This window comes from Saccopteryx leptura, chromosome 1, assembly GCF_036850995.1.
Source record: "Saccopteryx leptura isolate mSacLep1 chromosome 1, mSacLep1_pri_phased_curated, whole genome shotgun sequence".
Taxonomy (NCBI): Eukaryota; Metazoa; Chordata; class Mammalia; order Chiroptera; family Emballonuridae; genus Saccopteryx; species Saccopteryx leptura.
Window position 1 is genome coordinate 321,158,642 of NC_089503.1, and position 19,690 is coordinate 321,178,331.

Sequence of the window (19,690 nt, forward strand, 5' to 3'; positions counted from 1 at the left end):
TGAGGCTAGTTATATACACTTGATCACATACAGGTTTAAGAAAAAGGAGAGGGCTTACATAATGTCAGAGGATAAGTGTTTGTAAATCGCCCATTAAGGAGAAAGAAAGGGGAGAGGAAAGGGCTACTTAAATCTTTCTTCCCTCTCCCACATTCTGGCTAGCTGTTTACCTTCTTCCTCACAGGTGTGAGGAAGAGAAGGGGTCCAAGTCTCCTTCCTCCTTCCATTCAAAACCTACTACAAAAATCTCCCTATTTACAATATTATAGCCCTTCCTAAGTATGAATGCGATTGGCCATCTTGAGCTGATGTAAATCACACACAAGTATAAAAATCATATTTACAAAATCTCTCTGAATGCTTGGCATAAATCATAAAATGCCTTTTAAGTCTCTTAGTAAAAGGAGGTTTCTTATCTCAGTACATAGTATGTCCTTGTAAGCCAGGAAGCTCCCACATTCTTTTCCCTTCATTTTTCACAGAAAGGAGGGGGCAGGAAACCTGACTCTTTATTCTAAAATATTAATATAAATTTTTGCAATTTTTTAGTACCTTACTGCATTCCCCACTGGTTTTATATTCTGAGTCAAACCTTTGACTCATTTTAATAAGGTGCATGAGGCTGTTGAGTAAACAGGGGCCTTGAAGTTAAGGTTAGGATCAGTGATTTGCAGATCCTATAAGTAGGAACATCAGCCTATAACATGTAACAGATATTTAACAGGTAGACTTGATGTTTTCATTAACAGTAATACAGTCTTTTGAAGAAACAAATGCTATTGTTTAATTTCTTACAACCTGTACAAACCTTCTGCAACTTACATAAAATTAACTGGCTTTTATAATAACTTATTTTTTTCTCTTTCAAAAGTATTTTTATTCTTTTACCTTTTATTATTAAAACTATACAATTCCCTTTCTAGTCAGAACTCTTAATTTAAAAAAATTTTAACCTTTAGTGACAACCAAACTGGCAATAAGTAATTTTTGTTTAAAGTATATTTCTTTTTGGAGGTATCCTCCCTCTAAGTAGCTAGTATTTGTAGGTTAAGTACAAGCACACATATATTTTTTATTTACCTTGTAGCTTCCCTTCTAGCAAGGGGACGTATACCTCCCTTCTGTATGACTCATAGTAATACATGCATCAAACCTTAAGGCAATTTGTTCTGGCTTTTTTTTACCTCAGTTTCCCTCCCTCCCCAAAGTCTAATTAAAAGTAAGTCCTCAGTGAGTTTCTTCAGGTATTAGCCATGCATAGACCAGCCAGTTTCCAGTTTGTGGCTGGAGCAGAACATGCTGTCTTTCTCAGGGTCAACTTACAAGGGTTGGCGGGGTCAGTCTCTGCTGTCGATGAGGGTGTCTCTGCTGAGACTGTAGGCTTCAACCGGCTATGGTGAACCTAGGTGGGTATGCCTTCTACCTTGGCAGCAGTAGGAGTGGTCAGTATCACGGTGTGTGGACTCATCTATGTGGGAGTCAGTCCTTGGGTGAAGTACTTCTTTACCCAGACTGAGTCCCCAGGCTGGAAAGGATGCACCGGGTCTCCTGGCAGTGTTGGAAGCACCTCTCAGACAGTCTTTTGAACAGCTTGCTGAGTAATTTGCAGACCCTGTAAGTACTGGAGGCTGGGACACTCAGGGATAGACCCCCCAGGGGCCTGCTGATGCGCTCAGTGACCTGCTGGCTGTTGGGTGACAGCAAGTGGCCAAAGGCATGCTGGGAGTTGGTGGGGCACTGCCAGAAATCTTGGGTGCCCACATGCCCACTCATGCTCCTGCTGTGGGGTGAGCTGTGAGGTGTGAGCGGCTGAGCGCCAAGGTACTGGGCCAGCAACTGCTATATTCAGAAGGGCATGAAGCATGCCCAGAAGAGTAGCACAATGCCGAGGATAAGGTGCACTACTCTGGGGATGGGCAGCCCCTGTGTCTATGGGAAGGAGGCTTGCTGTGACAGCCAGTAGGCCCAAGCCAGGTATGTGTAGAGAAGCCTGACGACCATGCCAGGCCCCACAATGCTGGTCCCAAAGAGCAGTGTCAGGTAGGCACGGTAGATGCTCTGGCCCCAGGCTGGCAGGCAGAGACTCTTGTGTTCCCTGTGGACCAGCCAGAAAACCAGCATCATGGACAGCACCAGCAGTAGCGCCAGCAGCCATGTGCCAAGCGCCAGGACCTGCGGTAGCCCTTGGAGCGCTGTGCGGTGTCCAGTGGCCTCAGCACTGTGGCATAATACTCACAGCTCATGACAGTCAGAGTGAAGATGCTGGCATCCATGGTCAGGAAGTCCAGGCTAAAGAGGACACAGCAACCCACGTCTCCAAAGTGCCACTCCTTGGTGATGTAGATGGTCACAATTAAAGGGATACTGAGCAGGTAGAGTAGGTCGGCCAGCGCCAGGTTGACAACATAGACATACATGGAGGCTGAGGTTTGCAGGAAGTGGCACATGATTACCAGCATGTACACATTGCCCACCACACTCACCAAGGCCATGACCAAGAGCCCTGCTCCAATGGCACCTGTGGCCACCAGGTCCTCCAGGGAACTGGATTCCGTCAGGCTGGCTCACAAGCTGTTGCAGGATGCGTTGGGGAGGCTGGATGCTTTGGACACAGAGTTGCCTGTCATAGCTAGCACAGGGAACCTGCTTATAGGCTCTGAGCTCAGAGCCATCTCTGCTGCCTCACACTTGACTTGAGGCTGGGATGTACTGTAACAGGGGCATCTGTGGGTGACAAGCTTGTCCTTGGTTACTGCGCAGCAGGTCGAGCTCCCGTGACTGCACTTCTGTAAAAGCCTTGCCTTGCTTTGTACTTAGCAAACAAAAGAGGGCCGAGCTCTGTATGACCCAGTCCTGGTCATCACCGCCCGCAGCAGCCCAGATTCCAGTTAGGAATGCACCAAGGCCCCACGCCTGCACTGGATTGAAGGGAAGACAGGATCCAAGGGAAGACAGTGCTGTTGGTGCTGGAGGGGGAAGAGGGGGTCCACCTCACCCTAAGGAGAACCACTTGCTCACTGGTTTCAAAAACAAATTTGGTTAATGTTTCAAAAACAAATTTGGTTAAAGTTATTTTACGATTTGATTCATGCGTCCTACCTGCCTTGAACTTTTGAATCCTGTAGGCACAATGTAATTTTCAATTAATTTCCAATTTATATTGAGTGCCTTTTCCACTAGCCGTGAAACCTTGGATACAAATGCATGTCCATCATTAGAATGTTGTAAAGTAGCGTACCTTAATTCCATGGGTTATGTAGAGACACCAAGGCAGGATACAGAAGAATTTTTAAGAGGAGATTTATTAATAAGCCGGCTGCATATGACTTACACGGGGTATAGCTAACCGAAATCATGTAGTGTTGAATATAGCTTTGAGGCTAGCTATATACACTTGATCACATACAGGTTGGGGGGAAATGAAGTAAGGTCATCTTGTGACTCCTTTTTCTAGAGGTACATACAGAAATCACACGATTTCAGGATGGGAGGGGACTTACATAAGTCAGAGGATAAGTGTTTGTAAATCGCCCACTAAGGAGAAAGAAAAGAGTATTTTCCTTCCGAAATACTTAGATCTTTCTTCCCTCTCCCACATTCTGGCTAGCTGTTTGCCTTCTTCCTCAAAGGTGTGGAGAAGAGAGGGGGTCCAAGTCTCCTTCCTCCTTCCATTCAAAACCTAGTACAAAAACCTATTTACAATATAACAGCCCTTCCTAAGCATGAATGTGATTGGCCATCTTGAGCTGGTGTAAATCATACACAAGAATAAAAATCATATTTACAAAATCTCTCTGAATGCTTGGCTTAAATCATAAAATGCCTTTTAGGCATCTTAGTAAAAGTTTTTTGTTTTTTTTTTTAATCTCAGTACATAGTACATTCTTGTAAACCAGAAAGCTCCCACATCCTTCTCCTCCATTTTCCACAGAAAGGAGGGGGCAAGAAACCTGACTTTTTTCTAAAATATTAATATTAATTTTTGCAATTTTTTGGCACCTTACCACAGAATGGGCAAACTAAATTTGGAAAAAATTTCATACAGCAATTTTTTAACTGTTATTGCAGTCTCATTTCTAGTAGGAAAAGAGGGTAGGTCTCATTTCTTCTACCTACTTGTCAATTACTTTAGTAAAATCTATTTTCAATGTTTACCTAGGAAAGTTTCTTTCTCCTTGGTTTTTGTTTTTTTTTTATAATTTCTTTATTATGCTTAGTATTTATTTGGGCACAGACTAAACACTTGAATATTATGCCTTCTGCAATAGATTTTAAGTCTGGTTTTTCTAATTATTTTTAATTTTTATTATTTATTTTCTGTTGGCATAATCTTTTTCTAATTGGTTGTGAATAATCCTTTGGCAACAAGGGTTCTAGTAAAGTTACTAAAATTTCCTAAAAACCCCACTGGTTTTAGGGCTACCTTATTAGTAGTATCATCAGCTGCTTGATTTTTCTTAAGTTTCTAGGGAATCCCCCTCTTTTGTTGCCCTGGACAGTGGATAAAAGCCACTGTTTCAGGGGATCAGCCTCCTTCATTGTTAGGGTGAGGGTTTGAGCCTCATCTTTGTTAGTTCTTAAGCTTTCTTCTGATGGTCCCTGTTCGACTGTGCCTGTCTTAGGTTGTTTCTGCCTTCAGGAATCTTACCTGTCTTTGACTAACCAGCCATCTTAGGGGCCAAACAGAGTTATATGAGTGAGGGAGGAGCAAGGCCTCTTCCAAAATGCTTAGTTTTACTTACTTACTTATTTTTTTAGCAGCTGATGATGCTACCTTTTTTAAACTTATAATACATTTTCTTTCTAATTTCTAGAGCTGATTGCTATATAAAGGCTAAGCCTTAGTATCTTCTAGCACCTCCAGGTCTAGAGGTGCATAAACTCTAAACTGTCCATAGTCTAAGAAAGCTGTGGGTGTCTTCTGTGGATTCTTTTATTTATTTATTTATTTATTTTTTTTGCATTTTTCTGAAGCTGGAAACAGGGAGAGACAGTCAGACAGACTCCCGCATGTGCCCTACCGGGATCCACCCGGCACGCCCACCGGGGGCGATGCTCTGCCCACCAGGGGGCGATGCTCTGCCCATCCTGGGCGTCGCCATGTTGCAACCAGAGCCACTCTAGCGCCTGAGGCAGAGGCCACAGAGCCATCCCCAGCGCCCGGGCCATCTTTGCTCCAATGGAGCCTTGGCTGCGGGCGGGGAAGAGAGAGACAGAGAGGAAGGCGCGGCGGAGGGGTGGAGAAGCAAATGGGCGCTTCTCCTGTGTGCCCTGGCTGGGAATCGAACCCGGGTCCTCCGCACGCTAGGCCGATGCTCTACCGCTGAGCCAACCGGCCAGGGCCTGTGGATTCTTAATAACTTCTGACACCTTAGACAAGTTTATGGTTCTTTTTCTTAGTATTTTCTCTGATCATGGCTAACAGGAACGGGTGGAAAATGTGTAAACCTTTCTCACTTGCTTGGTTGTTAGGATCCCACTTTAAGCCAGGCAACCAGAAACATTTTCTTGAGGTGGTCTTGGTTATCCTAAGTGGGCAGCATATGTACAGTACAGATTCTAACAGTCCTGTTAGGGCTCAAGGCTTCCCAAGAAAGGGGATCCTGAGCTTTCTAATTTTATAGGTCACTTGGGAAAAAAAATTTAAACTATTTCTTATTACATTTATGTCTCAAGTTCTAAAGATCTAGTCAAAGGCACCAACTAAAATGACCAATATTTCATAAAATAAATCTTATGTTTTACTTAATCACAAATTCCTTTTACATTCCAAGAAAACATACCTTACTTTTGCTGTAATTTTATGCACGCAAACAGATAATGTCTAAGAAGCTTAAGAGAAACAGAATTCTGTTCACATTCTTTAGCCCTTTTAATTTGGGCTCAAAACTTGTTTCCTACTACCACAATTAGTTATTTATTTTTTATTTTCTCCTTTCCACATATTATGTTGAAAATTCTACTATTAAGCCAATTAATAGTAATATTTGTCAATCTGGGTTTAGTGACCTAACATTGAACAATACTGCTTTAAAAATGATAATAAGCTAAACATTTGTACACCACATAAAAATATCATTAATAATCAATACATTAATAATTATTACATATCCTGTTGGGCAGATAAAATATATTATGCTCACTTTGTTAAAGATGCCACTGCCCACATGGAAGCCTGTCACCCAGGTGATAATATTAGTTGCTCTTCTTGCTTGGGATGGGTGTGATTATGTTAATATGTGTTAGGGGAGGGCTTTCACGCCAAAAGGTTTTAAAAGGAAGAGAGACCATGTTGTTCCAAGAGAAGAGTGATTACATTCTAGGAGGAGTCCATGCTATAGGAGAGCAGAGAAAGGCCATATGGAGGAGAGGAGAAGTAGCCAAGATGGTGGAGTGTTGAAGGAGAAGGCAGTTTGCGCAGAGAGAAGGAGACGGGGAACAAAGGTGAATAAGGCTAGTGAGTTAGAAACCTTTGATTCTAGGAAACTCAGATAAGTCAGAGGCTTTGGGAGCCCTGAATAGAAAGGGAAGTGTTTGCCCACTTTGTGTATTTCTTGCCCGCTGGGTGCAAGCTAGGATTAACGCTGTTGGGAAGATAAAATATATTATGCTCACTTTGTTAAAGTGGTGCTGCCCACGTGGAGGCTGTTGCCCAGGTGATATTAATGTGTGTTGGGGGGCAGGCAGGATCGTTGTAGCCTGGGGCTTGGTTTTGGGATTAAGCCTTTCCCACCCTTTTTTGATGTGGGGTGGTACAATCCAATCATGCCTCAGAGAAGTGACTTTGTATTAGAGACTTTCCTATTTTGTATATTGGATTAAGAGTTTGGATTTCTACACTATAAAATGGAAACGGAGCAGGAGCTTGCTCTCTTGGTTCCTGAGATTATCATTAGAGGAAAGAGCAGAGCAGAGAGCCAAAGGAGGCCACTTGGAGTAGGCCAGGACAAGCAGCCAAGATGGTGGAGTGCTGAGTGAGAGGCCAGTTTGTGTAGAGAGAAGGAAGGAGATGGGGAACTGAGGAGAATAAGGCTGGTGAGCTAGAAACCTTTGATTCTAGGAAACTCGGATAAGTCAGTGGCTTTGTGAGCACTGAATGTGAGTGGGTTTTGGAGCCCAGTGTGTATTTTTACTTGCCCGCTGGGTGCAAGCTAGGATTAAAGAAAATGGCCTATCAGTTTTTGGCTCCATTGTTTCTTTACCGACTGTCCGAATCCTATGCGAACCTGCATAGGCCAGAAGGCTGCTGTGATAGTGGCCCTGGCCCTGGCTGCTGGCTTTACATTTGGCGTAGTCTGTGGCAGGATTCGATACAGATCAGCAAGGAGCCTTTGAGTAGTGGAGTAGAGGATTGGCTAGTGTTAGGGTTCCCCATGGCTGTCCTTTTGGGGATTGTAGGCTGGCTGACTTTTACAGCCATGCGTGAGGAAACTGAGAGCTCTGTGGAAGAGGCTGCCCGGGACCTGCAAACCGAGCAGTGGAAGGAGCTGGAGCAAACGCGGGAGAAAGAGATGCTGACCCTGGAGCTGGAGGCAGTGCTGGAGGAGGAGGTCGACCAGGCTTGAGAGATTCACCTGGAAATGGAGCAGCTGCTGGAGGAGGAATCACAGGTTCGTGAGTTGCAGCTTGCCCTGGATGTTGCGGAGAGCCAGCAGCGGCAGGAGGCGAGGGCTGAGGCTGAGGCCGGGTCCGGAGCTGCAAGGTCTGCGGAGCAGAAGGCAGTGGAAGCCCGGGGCTTGAGCCTGGCAGCGGGAGCTGGTATTTTCAGTTCCTCTTTGGAGGATGAGGAGAATCGGACTGGAGTTGTGATCCGCAGTCTCCAGAAGGTGAGAGCCCAGAAGCAAGGAGTTCTTACTATGCTCCTGGTGGGTCTGCGATTTTGGGGACATAGGATGGACGTTATCATGCTCTTCAGAGCCAAGATGGAAATGCTGACTGCCATTTCCATGTGCTCTTCTTTGGGACAGTGTAAGACCTGCGAGGATGGCAGGGATGAGGGGGGTGGCTGATGCCCCATATGCATGGACTGATTTCCTGGACTACGACTGGAGTGGGCATTGGATCCTTTGTTGGATGGACTTTACGGATTATGGATTTTGGACAATGTAAAATACCCTGATGGGGGTGGGGGGTGGCTTTGCTGGAAGCACTCCCCTGCCCCGGGAAGCTTTTCCCATGGCTAGAAAGAATGCCGAGGACATTTTGCGCTTTGGGCAAAGTGCTCAAGAGACTGGTGAAGTGTACCTTTGTGATTATTGAAACTGTATGATTTGTCATGTTGTAATTTGTGTAATGTGTCTAATTTCCTTGCATAGGGATGCTGGTGATGTAAATAGGTGGGTAGTAAAGTGAGCATAGGGGTGGATTGTTAGGTAGATAAAATATATTATGCTCACTTTGTTAAAGTGGCGCTGCCCACGTGGAGGCCGTTGCCCAGGTGATATTAATTTGTGTTGGGGGGCAGGCAGGATCGTTGTAGCCTGGGGCTTGGTTTTGGGATTAAGCCTTTCCCATCCTTTTTTGATGTGGGGTGGTACAATCCAATCATGCCTCAGAGAAGTGACTTTGTATTAGAGACTTTCCTATTTTGTATATTGGATTAAGAGTTTGGATTTCTACACTATAAAATGGAAACGGAGCAGGAGCTTGCTCTCTTGGTTCCTGAGATTATCATTAGAGGAGAGAGCAGAGCAGAGAGCCGAAGGAGACCACATGGAGTAGGCCAGGACAAGCAGCCAAGATGGCGGAGTGCTGAGTGAGAGGCCAGTTTGTGTAGAGAGAAGGAAGGAGATGGGGAACTGAGGAGAATAAGGCTGGTGAGCTAGAAACCTTTGATTCTAGGAAACTCGGATAAGTCAGTGGCTTTGTGAGCACTGAATGTGAGTGGGTTTTGGAGCCCAGTGTGTATTTTTACTTGCCCGCCGGGTGCAAGCTAGGATTAAAGAAAATGGCCTATCAGTTTTTGGCTCCATTGTTTCTTTACCGACTGTCCGAATCCAATGCAAACCTGCATAGGCCATGTTGGGCAGATAAAATGTATTATGCTCACTTTGTTAAAGTGGCACTGCCCACGTGGAGGCCGTTGCCCAGGTGATATTAATGTGTGTCTCTCTGGGCAGGCAGAATCCTTGTAGCCTGGGGCTTGGTTTTGGGATTATGCCTTTCCCACCCTTTTTGATGTGGGGTGGTACAAGCCAATCATGCCTCAGAGAAGTGACTTTGTAGTAGAGACTTCCCTGTTTTGTATATTGGATTAGAGATTGTGAAGCTACAATATAAAGTGGGGGCAGAACGGGAGTTGGCCCTCTTGGTTCCTGAGGTTATCATTAGAAGAGAGATCAGAGGAGAGCAGAGAAAGGCCACGTGGAGGAGGCCAGGAGAAGCAGCCAAGATGGCGGAGTGCTGAGTGAGATGCCAGTTTGTGTAGAGTTTGTATTTGGGATAAGGAAGGAGATGGGGAACAGAGGTGAATAAGTCTGGTGAGCTAGAAACCTTTGATTCTAGGAAACTCGGATAAGTCAGTGGCTTTGTGAGCACTGAATGTGACTGGGTTTTGGAGCCCAGTGTGTATTTTTACTTGCCCGCTGGGTGCAAGCTAGGATTAAAGACTATGGTCCACCAGTTTGTGTCTCCGTTGTTTCTTTACCGACTGTCCGAATCCAATGCGAACCTGCAAGGGCCGGGCTGCTCTGATGGTGGCACTGGCCCTGGCTGCTGGCTTTACAAATGCTAATGGTCCACAAGTTCTTGGCTTCATTGTTTCATTACCATCTGTCCGAATCTAATACAAACCTGCATGGGCCAAGCGGCTGTGATGGTCACCGTGGCTACTGGCTTTACATATCCCCTAATATTTAAACTAAGATTTTAATATCACAGGGTTATGAAATAGCAAGTAAAAAGGAAAATTAACAAAAGACTTAAAATAACATATTTTTAACATAGAAAATATTTTTCTTTTTACAAACATGGCTTTTTCTCTGCAAAACTGACTTCTCCCTCAGCACTTTGCATTCTCTCTGCTCTCCCTGCAAAACATTAGCAAGATAATAGCCCTTCCCCCATAATCCTATCACTCATTCTCCTTTGTGGAGCTGTAATTCATTTTAAGAAACTGATAATTAACAAGGTCCACACCCGTGATTTGTTATTTCCCAAACATTTCCATCTGGCCTGTTTCCTTTTCTTTCTCTAAGATTCTTCTAAAGAAAAGTTCTAATTTTTTAATACTATTCCTACCCCATATTTTCCAAATGGGTAAGACTTCTTTGGGTCAGTAGGTGGATATTGGAATATTTGTAACTAGTTTCTAATCTATACTTGCTCCAGTCACTCTACCCTTAGTTGTCCCCATCGCCTTATTGCAGCACCCTCCCCTGCTGCTCCAAACTCAGCACGTCCTGGCCCTGACTCCCACTCTTTTCTCACCCAAACTGCTTACTTGCCATCCCTTTGCCCCCACAGGCTCAAGAAACACTTTCTGGAGTGCATTCCTCAGTCCTTTCCTCTTTGTAATATGTGCATTAATTTTTTTCTAGCAGAGTCCTAGTCCTTTATCTCAAATCTGCTTTTTGGCCTAGATGTGAATCTGGCTGGACTAGGAAGACATAGCGCCCTTTCTATATTGAGCATGCTTTTAGCCATTGTGATGGGTTCATTGTTAAGTTTAGCCATTAATCAATGCAGGGGAACTGGTCAGGGTAGCCTGGATTCCTGGTCATGGTATTTCAGACTGCCCTTACCACCCGGGGATTAAAAGTCCTGGTCCGTGGCCATCCTACCCCAAAGGTGGGCTATTCTATTTCACAGAAAGTGCAAAGTCTTTCTTTTGACCATTTAATTTCATACCCATGGTTGTCTCCATAGGCTTCTTGAAAGTGCTTTAGGAGTGTTGGCCGGATAAAATATATTATGCTCACTTTGTTAAAGATGGCTCTGCCCATGTGGAGGCCATCGCCCAGGTGATACTAATATGTGATGGGGGCGGGCTGTGGGCAGGCAGGATAGTTGTAGCCTGGGACTTGGTTTTGGGATTAAGCCTTTCCCCCCCTTTTTGATGTGGGGTGGTTCGAAGAAGTGACTTTGTATTAGAGACTTTCCTATTTTGTATATTGGATTAAAGGTTTTGATTTCTACACTATAAAATGGGGGCAGAACAGGAGCTTGCGCTCTTGGTTCCTGAGATTATCATGAGAGAAGAGAGCAGAGGGGAGCAGAGAAAGGCCACGTGGAGGAGGCCAGGTGAGGCAGCCAAGATGGCAGAGTGTTAAGTGAGAAGCCAGTTTGTGCAGAGTTTGTGCAGGGAGAAGGAAGGAGATGGAGAACAGAGGTGAATAAGTCTGGTGAGCTAGAAACCTTTGATTCTAGGAAACTCGAATAAGTCAGTAGCTTTGTGAGCACTGAATGTGAGTGGGTTTTGGAGCCCAGTGTGTATTTTTACTTGCCCACCGGGTGCAAGCTAGAATTAAAGATGATGGCCCACCAGTTTTTGGCTCCGTTGTTTCTTTACCGACTGTCCGAATCCAATGCGAACCTGCATGGGCCAGGCAGCTGTGATAGTGGCTGTGGCTTCTGGCTTTAGAAGGAGATAACCTAATGAGGTCTTTTGTGTACTGGGCCCTCCTCCCATATTTAATGTCTGGGGCACTGATCTACAAAATTGAAACTGTCTGGGAGAATGCAGGAATCAGCATACCAATAAAAAGGCAAAAAAGATAAGAGATAACAATTAACACTCAGACTAAAGAATGTTAGACTATTGAAGTGTCAGTTATTACACAAGAACAGAGGCAGGAGACAACAGAAGAGAAAATTTCTTCAGGGGAGAAGTCACACAGAATGCCTTGAAGCCAGAAGTCTTGGATCCAAGAAAAGAGATTTAGTGTGTCCAGAGAAAGAGGCGCATACCACAAAATGTCAAGAGAAATTTCTTGAACAAAGAGAATCTACAGTACGGACAATTCACTATTGAAGAATTTTTAATACTTCTATGAATTTTGCTAGTTTTATAATTTTCGAGCTCTGGTGGACAGCCACTATACCATATGAAGTTTACATTTTTTCTTCACTTTTGCCCTCTGGTTTTAAGCCAGAAATTTCCAATTTTTGCATGCAGGAACTTAATTCAGGCCTTAGAAACAGACACATTAAGACATTAAACAAAGATTTCACATACAATCAGACAAATCAAGAAATTTAAATGAGTTTGCTCTACTTATTCCAATTAAAATTAACAATTGTTAGGGATGATATCATTTTGTTTTTTTAATATTAAAGTCGGCATTTCCAATTAAAATTATACCAGAGATTTCCCTGAAAAACAAAGAGAACTTACAAAACAGACCATTTACTATTTACATTTACACTTTTAGGCACAAAGTTCAACAGAAAAAGGAAGGAGTTCCCCGTCAGGGGCCTCTCAGGTGCTCACCTAGCCATGTCCCTTGAGTGGGCTTAGGCACCAGAGATCCTCATTCATACACTAATCACTCAGGAGTTTTAGACAGAAATATTAAAAGCAAAGAATTAGATCTCAGACAGTACAAAAGTGTCCCTGGAAGTCTGAGACAGGACTGATTAACTCAGTCCCCACTAATTGTCTTCCTAGAGCACCATCAAATGTCCCCACTAATTGTGTTTTCCTGAGAGCACAAACAAATGTGTCCCAGAAAAGTCCGAGGCAGGACCCAAATCTCTCCACCAACATCTCAGTCTTGGAGAGCCAATTGCGTGAGTTAGATCATGTTTGATCCCCACGCAATAGTTCCAAATTGACTAGTCACAAACAAAAAAGCTAGAATTTAGAAAAAACAAAGAGCAAGAATTCAATAAAGCAAATGAGTTTCTTTCTTACCCCCAGAGGTCAGACTTTTACACTTGTTGATCTCTCTGCCGAATTGTTGAATTTGGGGAACAGAGGTGTCTGTTGAGGAATTGTCCAAACCCCACAGAAAAATGGGAGCCCTGGACGTCTCAAGCGGCACCTCTCCTTGAGATCCCAGCAGGGTCAGGCAACCCTCCAAAGAGGTCAGCCAATCCGGGTGTCTTTACCAGATGACGCAGAACACCGGCATCCTGGACAAGCCCACAAATGTTATAAACTAACATATCTTAATTCCACAGGATATGTAGAGACATCAAGGCAGGATACAGAAGAATTTTTAAGAGAAGATTTATTAATAAGCTGGCTGCCTATGACTTACACAGGGTATAGCTAACCCAAATCGTGTAGCCTCGAATATAGCTCTGAGGCTAGTTATATACACTTGATCACATACAGGTTGGGGGAAAAGGAGGAGGATTACATAATGTCAGAGCATAAGCATTTGTAAATTGCCCATTAAGGAGAAAGAAAGGGGAGAGGAAAGGGCTACTTAAATCTTTCTTCCCTCTCCCACATTCTGGCTAACTGTTTACCTTCTTCCTCACAGGTGTGGAGAAGAGAGGGGGTCCAAGTCTCCTTCCTCCTTTCATTCAAAACCTAGTATAAAAACCTCTTTATTTACAATATTATAGCCCTTCTTAAGTATGAATGCAATCAGCCATCTTGAGGGGTTGTAAATCATACACAAGTATAAAAATTATATTTATAAAATCTCTCTGAATGCTTGGCATAAATCATAAAATGCCTTTTAAGTCTCTTAGTAAAAGGGTGTTGCTTATCTCAGTACATAGTATATCCTTGTAGGCCAGAAAGCTCCCACATTCTTTTTCTTTCATTTTCCACAGAAAGGAGGGGGCAAGAAACCTGACTCTTCCTTCTAAAATATTAATATTACTTTTTGCAATTTTTTTAGTACCTTACCACATCACCTCTGGTTCCCCATCTGTACACCTTCTGCTTTCTCTGTTCTCACTCTCCAAACAAAACTTCTTTATCTTCCCCTTCTTGAGAACTTTTTGGTGCGAATACCTCTCCTCCAGCAAACACTAGCAAAATAATAGCCCCTCCCAAGCAGGAATGCCATATTCAATTTGCAATTAACTGCCCTGCTCTGAGGGCAAGCACACACATGGCTTCCCAGCGTCATTTTGTAACAACAAAAGTGAACAAACTCAAAAAATACCAATTTTACAAACTCATTTGCTCAACATACACAGCGTACAAAAACATCCTCACCACACCAGAATTGCTCTGTGTCTTAACATGCGTTTAACATGTATCACTCATGAGACTGGTAAGAAAGTATCTATTAACTACTTTTCCAAAGTAGAGTTCAAAACCCTGAATTACAGAAATAATTTTTCTTCTCTGTTGGTCAAATAAGTTTGTAAATATGATATGTACAGTGTGTTTGTATAGTCATGGTACACTTTTGACTGGTCACAGGAAAGCAACAAAAGATGATAGAAATGTGAAATCTGCACCAAATAAAAGGAAAACTCTCCCAGTTTCTGTAAGATGATGTGGCAGCATGTGCGCATGCGCAGATGATGACATAACATCGTGTATACAGCAGAGCAGCCCACGGCCATGCCAGTTGAGATATGGACAGTACAGAGGAAAATTCAGTGTGTTCTGTGGCTCGCTAAATTAGAATCCATAACCAAAGTGCAACGTGAATATCGGTGCATTTATAACGAAGCGCCACCACATAGGAATAACATTACTCAGTGGGATAAGCAGTTGAAGAAAACTGGCAGTTTGGTGAAAAAATCCCGTTCTGGTAGGCCATCAGTCAGTGATGAGTCTGTAGAGGCTATACGCGATAGCTACCTAAGGAGCCCTAAAAAATCTGCGTGAGTCCACATCGAACTGCCCTGAATAGGTATGAAACTGGGAGAGTTTTCCTTTTATTTGGTGCAGATTTCACATTTCTATCGTCTTTTGTTGCTTCCTGTGACTGGTCAAAAGTGCACCATGACTTTACGGACACACTGTATATATATTTGCTTATTTATAGTTTGCATTGGGTGTAGGGGACAGGCTGTAAGCTGGCAAAGTCATTATAGCCTAAGGCTTAGTTTTAAGATTAAGACTTTCTCACCCTTTTAATATTAAGATCTTTTCAAAACTAAGCTTTTCCCCACACCTTTGACTGTTGCATGATGTGGCATGGTCCACTCTTATGAGGAATCTCATTTATGCCTCAGATAAGTGACTTTGTATCAGAGACTTTCTTATTTGTATATTGGCTTAAAAGGTTTTGATTTCTACACTATAAAATTGGGCAGACCAGGAGCTCTCTCGCTTGGTTCCTGAAATTAGCATTATAGAGGAGAGGCAGCCATTATGGCAGAGTGCTGAAGGAGAAGCCGGTTTATGCAGAGCTTGTGCAGAGAGAAGGAGATGGGGAACAAAGGTGAATAAGGCTGGTGAGGTAGAAACCTTTGATTCTAGGAATACTCAGGTAAGTCAGTGGCTTTGGGAGCCCTGAATGGAAAGGAAAGTGTTTTCACATTGGTCTATTTCTCGCCTGCTGAGTGCAAGCTAGGATTAAAGATAATGGCCCACTAGTTCCTGGCTCTGTTGTTTCATTACCATCTATCTGTCTGAATCAAATGCAAACCTGCACGGGCCAGGCAGCTGTGATGGTGGCTGTGGCTACTGGCTTTACACCCTCTCTTTAGCTGTAAATTTTCAGAATTGAAAATAGAAATACAGGGGTGAGGATATTCTTATTATCTAGCCTATAGTATGTAAACATAGTCTTTTAATTGCCACATGTACATGTAAAACACTTTTGCTTTTATAAAGACTGAAACTCTCTTGACCAGGCAGTGGTGGGGTAAATAGAGAATTGGCCTGTGTATGGCCAGTAGCCATGGCCACATCAAAGCCTCCTGGCCCATGCAGGTTCACATTTGATTTGGACAGATGGTAATGAAACAATGGAGCCAAGAACTGCTGGGCCATTACCTTTAATCCTAGTTTGCACCCGGCAGGTGAGAAATACACACAGTGGGAAAACACTTCCCTTTCCATTCAGGGCTTTCAAAGCCACTGACTTATCCAAGTATTCCTAGAATCAAAGGTTCCTACCTCACCAGCCTTATTCACCTCTGTTCCCCATCTCCTTCTCTCTGTACTAACTCTGCATAAACTGGCTTCTCCTTCATCACTTCATCATTTTGGCTGTCTCTCCTTTCCAATTCTAATTTCAGGAATGGAGCGAGAGAGCACCTGGACTGCCCCATTTTATAGTGTAGAAATCAAAATCTTTAAGCCAATATACAAATAAGTAAGTCTCTGATAAAAAGTCACTTATCTGAGGCATAAATGGGATTCCTCATGAGAGTGAACCACCCCACATCATGCAACAGTGTGGTGACTGTTTTCCCCACAACAGTCAAGGGTGTGGGGAAAAGCTTAGTTTTGAAAAGATCTTAGTATTAAAAGGGTGGGAAAGGCTTAGTCTTAAAACTAAGACTTAGGGTATAATGACTTTGCTGGTTTACAGCTTGTCCCCCACACCCAGTGCAAAGTATAAGCGAGCAAACGTATATATTATATTTACAAACTTATTTGACTGACAGCCCTGAAATGCTATAGACCCAGGTTCTAAACTCCAGGGTTGCCAGTTTGATCGTGAGATTATAAACATGACTGCATAGTCACTTGTTTGAACCCAAAGGTTGATGGCTTGAACCCTAGGTTGCTGGCTTTAGCAAGGGATCACTGGTTTGGCTGAAGCTCCCCAGTCAAGGCACATATGAAAAGCAATCAATGAACAACAAAGATGGCACAACTACAAATTGATGCTTCTCATCTCTCTCCTTTCCTGTTTGTCCATTTCTTTCCCTCCCTCTAAATAAAAAAAAAGAAAAGACTGAAACTTTATTTTATTCAGACATTTTTCTGAAATAGCTAAAAAGTAAAATTGTTAATTTTCTTCATAAATTCACATTATTCTATGATTTGTATCTTCATTTACAGAAAAAGAGAATTCAAACTTAACTTCATTTTTATTTCCTTTTTTCCAACAACTGAAAATTTGCTATTTACTCAGATTTTGCTATTGTGTAAATGAAACCTAAGTGTGTGATTTTGAAGCTATGTTGAAAAAAGTGTATTTCAGTTGGAATATATTACTGAACAGAAAAAAAGGAAATAAAAATTCATAGGTCACTGTGCGCAACAGAATAGTAAATCATTTGATTTACTGCATAAATAACTCTCTCTGGATTACTTTACACAATGGAAAATATAATGTAGTGTCTATTTAGCTCCCTTGATTATTTTATGCAATAAAAGTGGTACTTTTCTTTCAATAGTGAACTGACAAGTTATGGCTAAAACCTCAGCAAAGAAAATGAGGAGCTATTTTTTATTTATTCTTCAGAGGATAGTATTGAAAAATACTGTTTTAGTGGTGGAGGTGCTGTAACAGCCTAGATCTTAGTGGCTACTTACAATATCTTTTGGTGTTCAATAAAGGAGAAATGAAGAAATAAAATTGTCATTCTCTTGGAGTTCTATCTAAGCTTTTATTCCCATGGCCAATTTAAAGCATGTTTGTTCGGAACAGTCTTTGATTAGAATGAGATGCTTGATTTCATCATAGAAAGATGGATGGCCTAAAGAGTTCTTGCCTCACCAGCTCTCAGAAGAGTAACAGTAGCATGTGTGCCTGTTCGTTTTTTGTTAAAACTTCAAAAATATTTTCTTCTGGCAATGCATGCTATTTGCTATTGACAGACTTTTTTTTCTGTTTTGCTTATTTACTTGTTGTTGTTTTTTTTAAATTAATTGAGCCTGACTAGGCAGTAGCACAGTGGGTAGAGCATTGGACTGGGATGTGGAGGACCCAGGTTCAAGCCCGCGCTCGCCAGCTTGAGCGCGGGCTCATCTGGTTTGAGCAAGACTCACTAGCTTGAGGCCAAGGTTGCTGGCTCGAGCAAGGGGTCACTCAGTCTGCTGTAGTCCCCCGGTCAAGGCACTTATGAGAAATCAATCAATGAACAACTAAGGAGCCGCAACAAAGAATTGATATTTCTCATCTTTCTCCCTTCCTGTCTGTCTGTCCCTATCTGTCCCTCTCTCTGACTCTCTCTGTCTCTGCAAAAAAAAAAAAAAATTAATTGAATTTTTGGGGTGACATTGGTTAATAAAATTATATGGGTTTCAGGTGCACAACTCTGCAATACATCATGTATATATTGTATTGTGTGGTCACCACCCCAAGTCAAGTTACCCTCCATCACCATCTGTCCCCCCTTCATCACCTCCCCCTCCTTCTCCCCTTTGAGTTAAGTATGCATGAGGGTTTATGTCTAGGGTCCTTGAACCTTATGTTCATTTCTGGTTATGGAAAACAACACCAATGCAGAATACTAGAATGATCTGATAATTCTTATGACATAAAGAGAGGAGATGGTGGCTAAGTTTATTGTTATGTCTAGAATTTTGACACAACTCAGTCAAGTTTCTAGTAAGGAAAGTGAGAATACCTTCTCAATGTAATCTCTTTCATCATCATATTTGTTATGCCTCTTCCAGCTCTTCAATTTTAATTTCTCTCCTCACCTTTGACTTTTTCAAATTGACATTCTTTTTATAAAGCCTTCAATAGATTCCTGTTTTTCATCAGATTAAGACCAAACAACTATCTTTTCTGTTATGTGGCCTTTTGTGTTTCATAGTTCTTTATGCTTTAGTTTCAATCTCCTTTTTACCCTCACCTCATCCTAGGGTAGCTATAGTCAAGCCACAGCAAGATGCTTAGAAATGCCAGGAGAGACCCACTTTCTAACACTACTAGCGCTCACCCTGGTCTCTTTTTCACTGGACTGTCTATGTTAAATTTTATACATTCAGGAACTTTATTTATTTATTTATTTATTTATTTATTTATTTATTTTGTATTTCTCTGAAGCTGGAAACGGGGAGAGACAGTCAGACAGACTCCCGCATGCGCCCGACTGGGATCCACCTGGCACGCCCACCAGGAGGCAACGCTCTGCCCACCAGGGGGCGATGCTCTGACCCTCCAGGGCGTCACTCTGTCACGACCAGAGCCACTCTAGCGCCTGGGGAAGAGGCCAAGGAGCCATCCCCAGCGCCCGGGTCATCTTTGCTCCAATGGAGCCTTGGCTGCGGGAGGGGAAGAGAGAGACAGAGAGGAAGGAGGGGGGAAGGGGTGGAGAAGCAGATGGGCGCTTCTCCTGTGTGCCCTGGCCGGGAGTTGAGCCCGGGACTTCTGCACGCCAGGCCGACGCTCTACCACTGAGCCAACCAGCCAGGGCCACATTCAGGAAACTTTTATTCAGCCTTGAGCACACAGTTCTGATGCCATCCAGAACTGATTTCTTATGCATATATTTATTATTGTAATTATTGTATAATTCTTAAAAATAGAGATTATGTTTCATCTATTATTACATGTTATGCACAGTGCTGACATATAATACCTGGTATATACTAGATGCCTAGTAAATGTGATTGAATTGAAAAGCATTTCACCACATCTCCTTGGTGATGTGGTGATGTTTCTCCCAGTTAGCAAGCATTGCTAAGAATCTATTTATAGAATTTAATTTTCTTTCATTTCCAATCTTTTAATGCTCCATTTCCTTTCATTTTCTCCTAAATTATAAGAACTACATTACTTGCATAGCAATGTCTTACTAGTATAAACTCACTAGTATAAACTCAATGTCTCACTAGTATAAACTCAGATATTTTACAAGGTGCCCTATTGAAATGAACCTGAATATTAGGAATTAGTTTTAAAAGATCTCCAGTTACTAC

General features: G+C 42.7%; 1 pseudogene; it reads right to left on the reverse strand.

The window, feature by feature from the left end:
• Positions 1 to 1,503: 1,503 nt before the first annotated feature.
• Positions 1,504 to 2,672, reverse strand: LOC136388414 (urotensin-2 receptor-like; annotated as a pseudogene).
• Between the last annotated feature and the right edge of the window lie 17,018 nt (positions 2,673 to 19,690).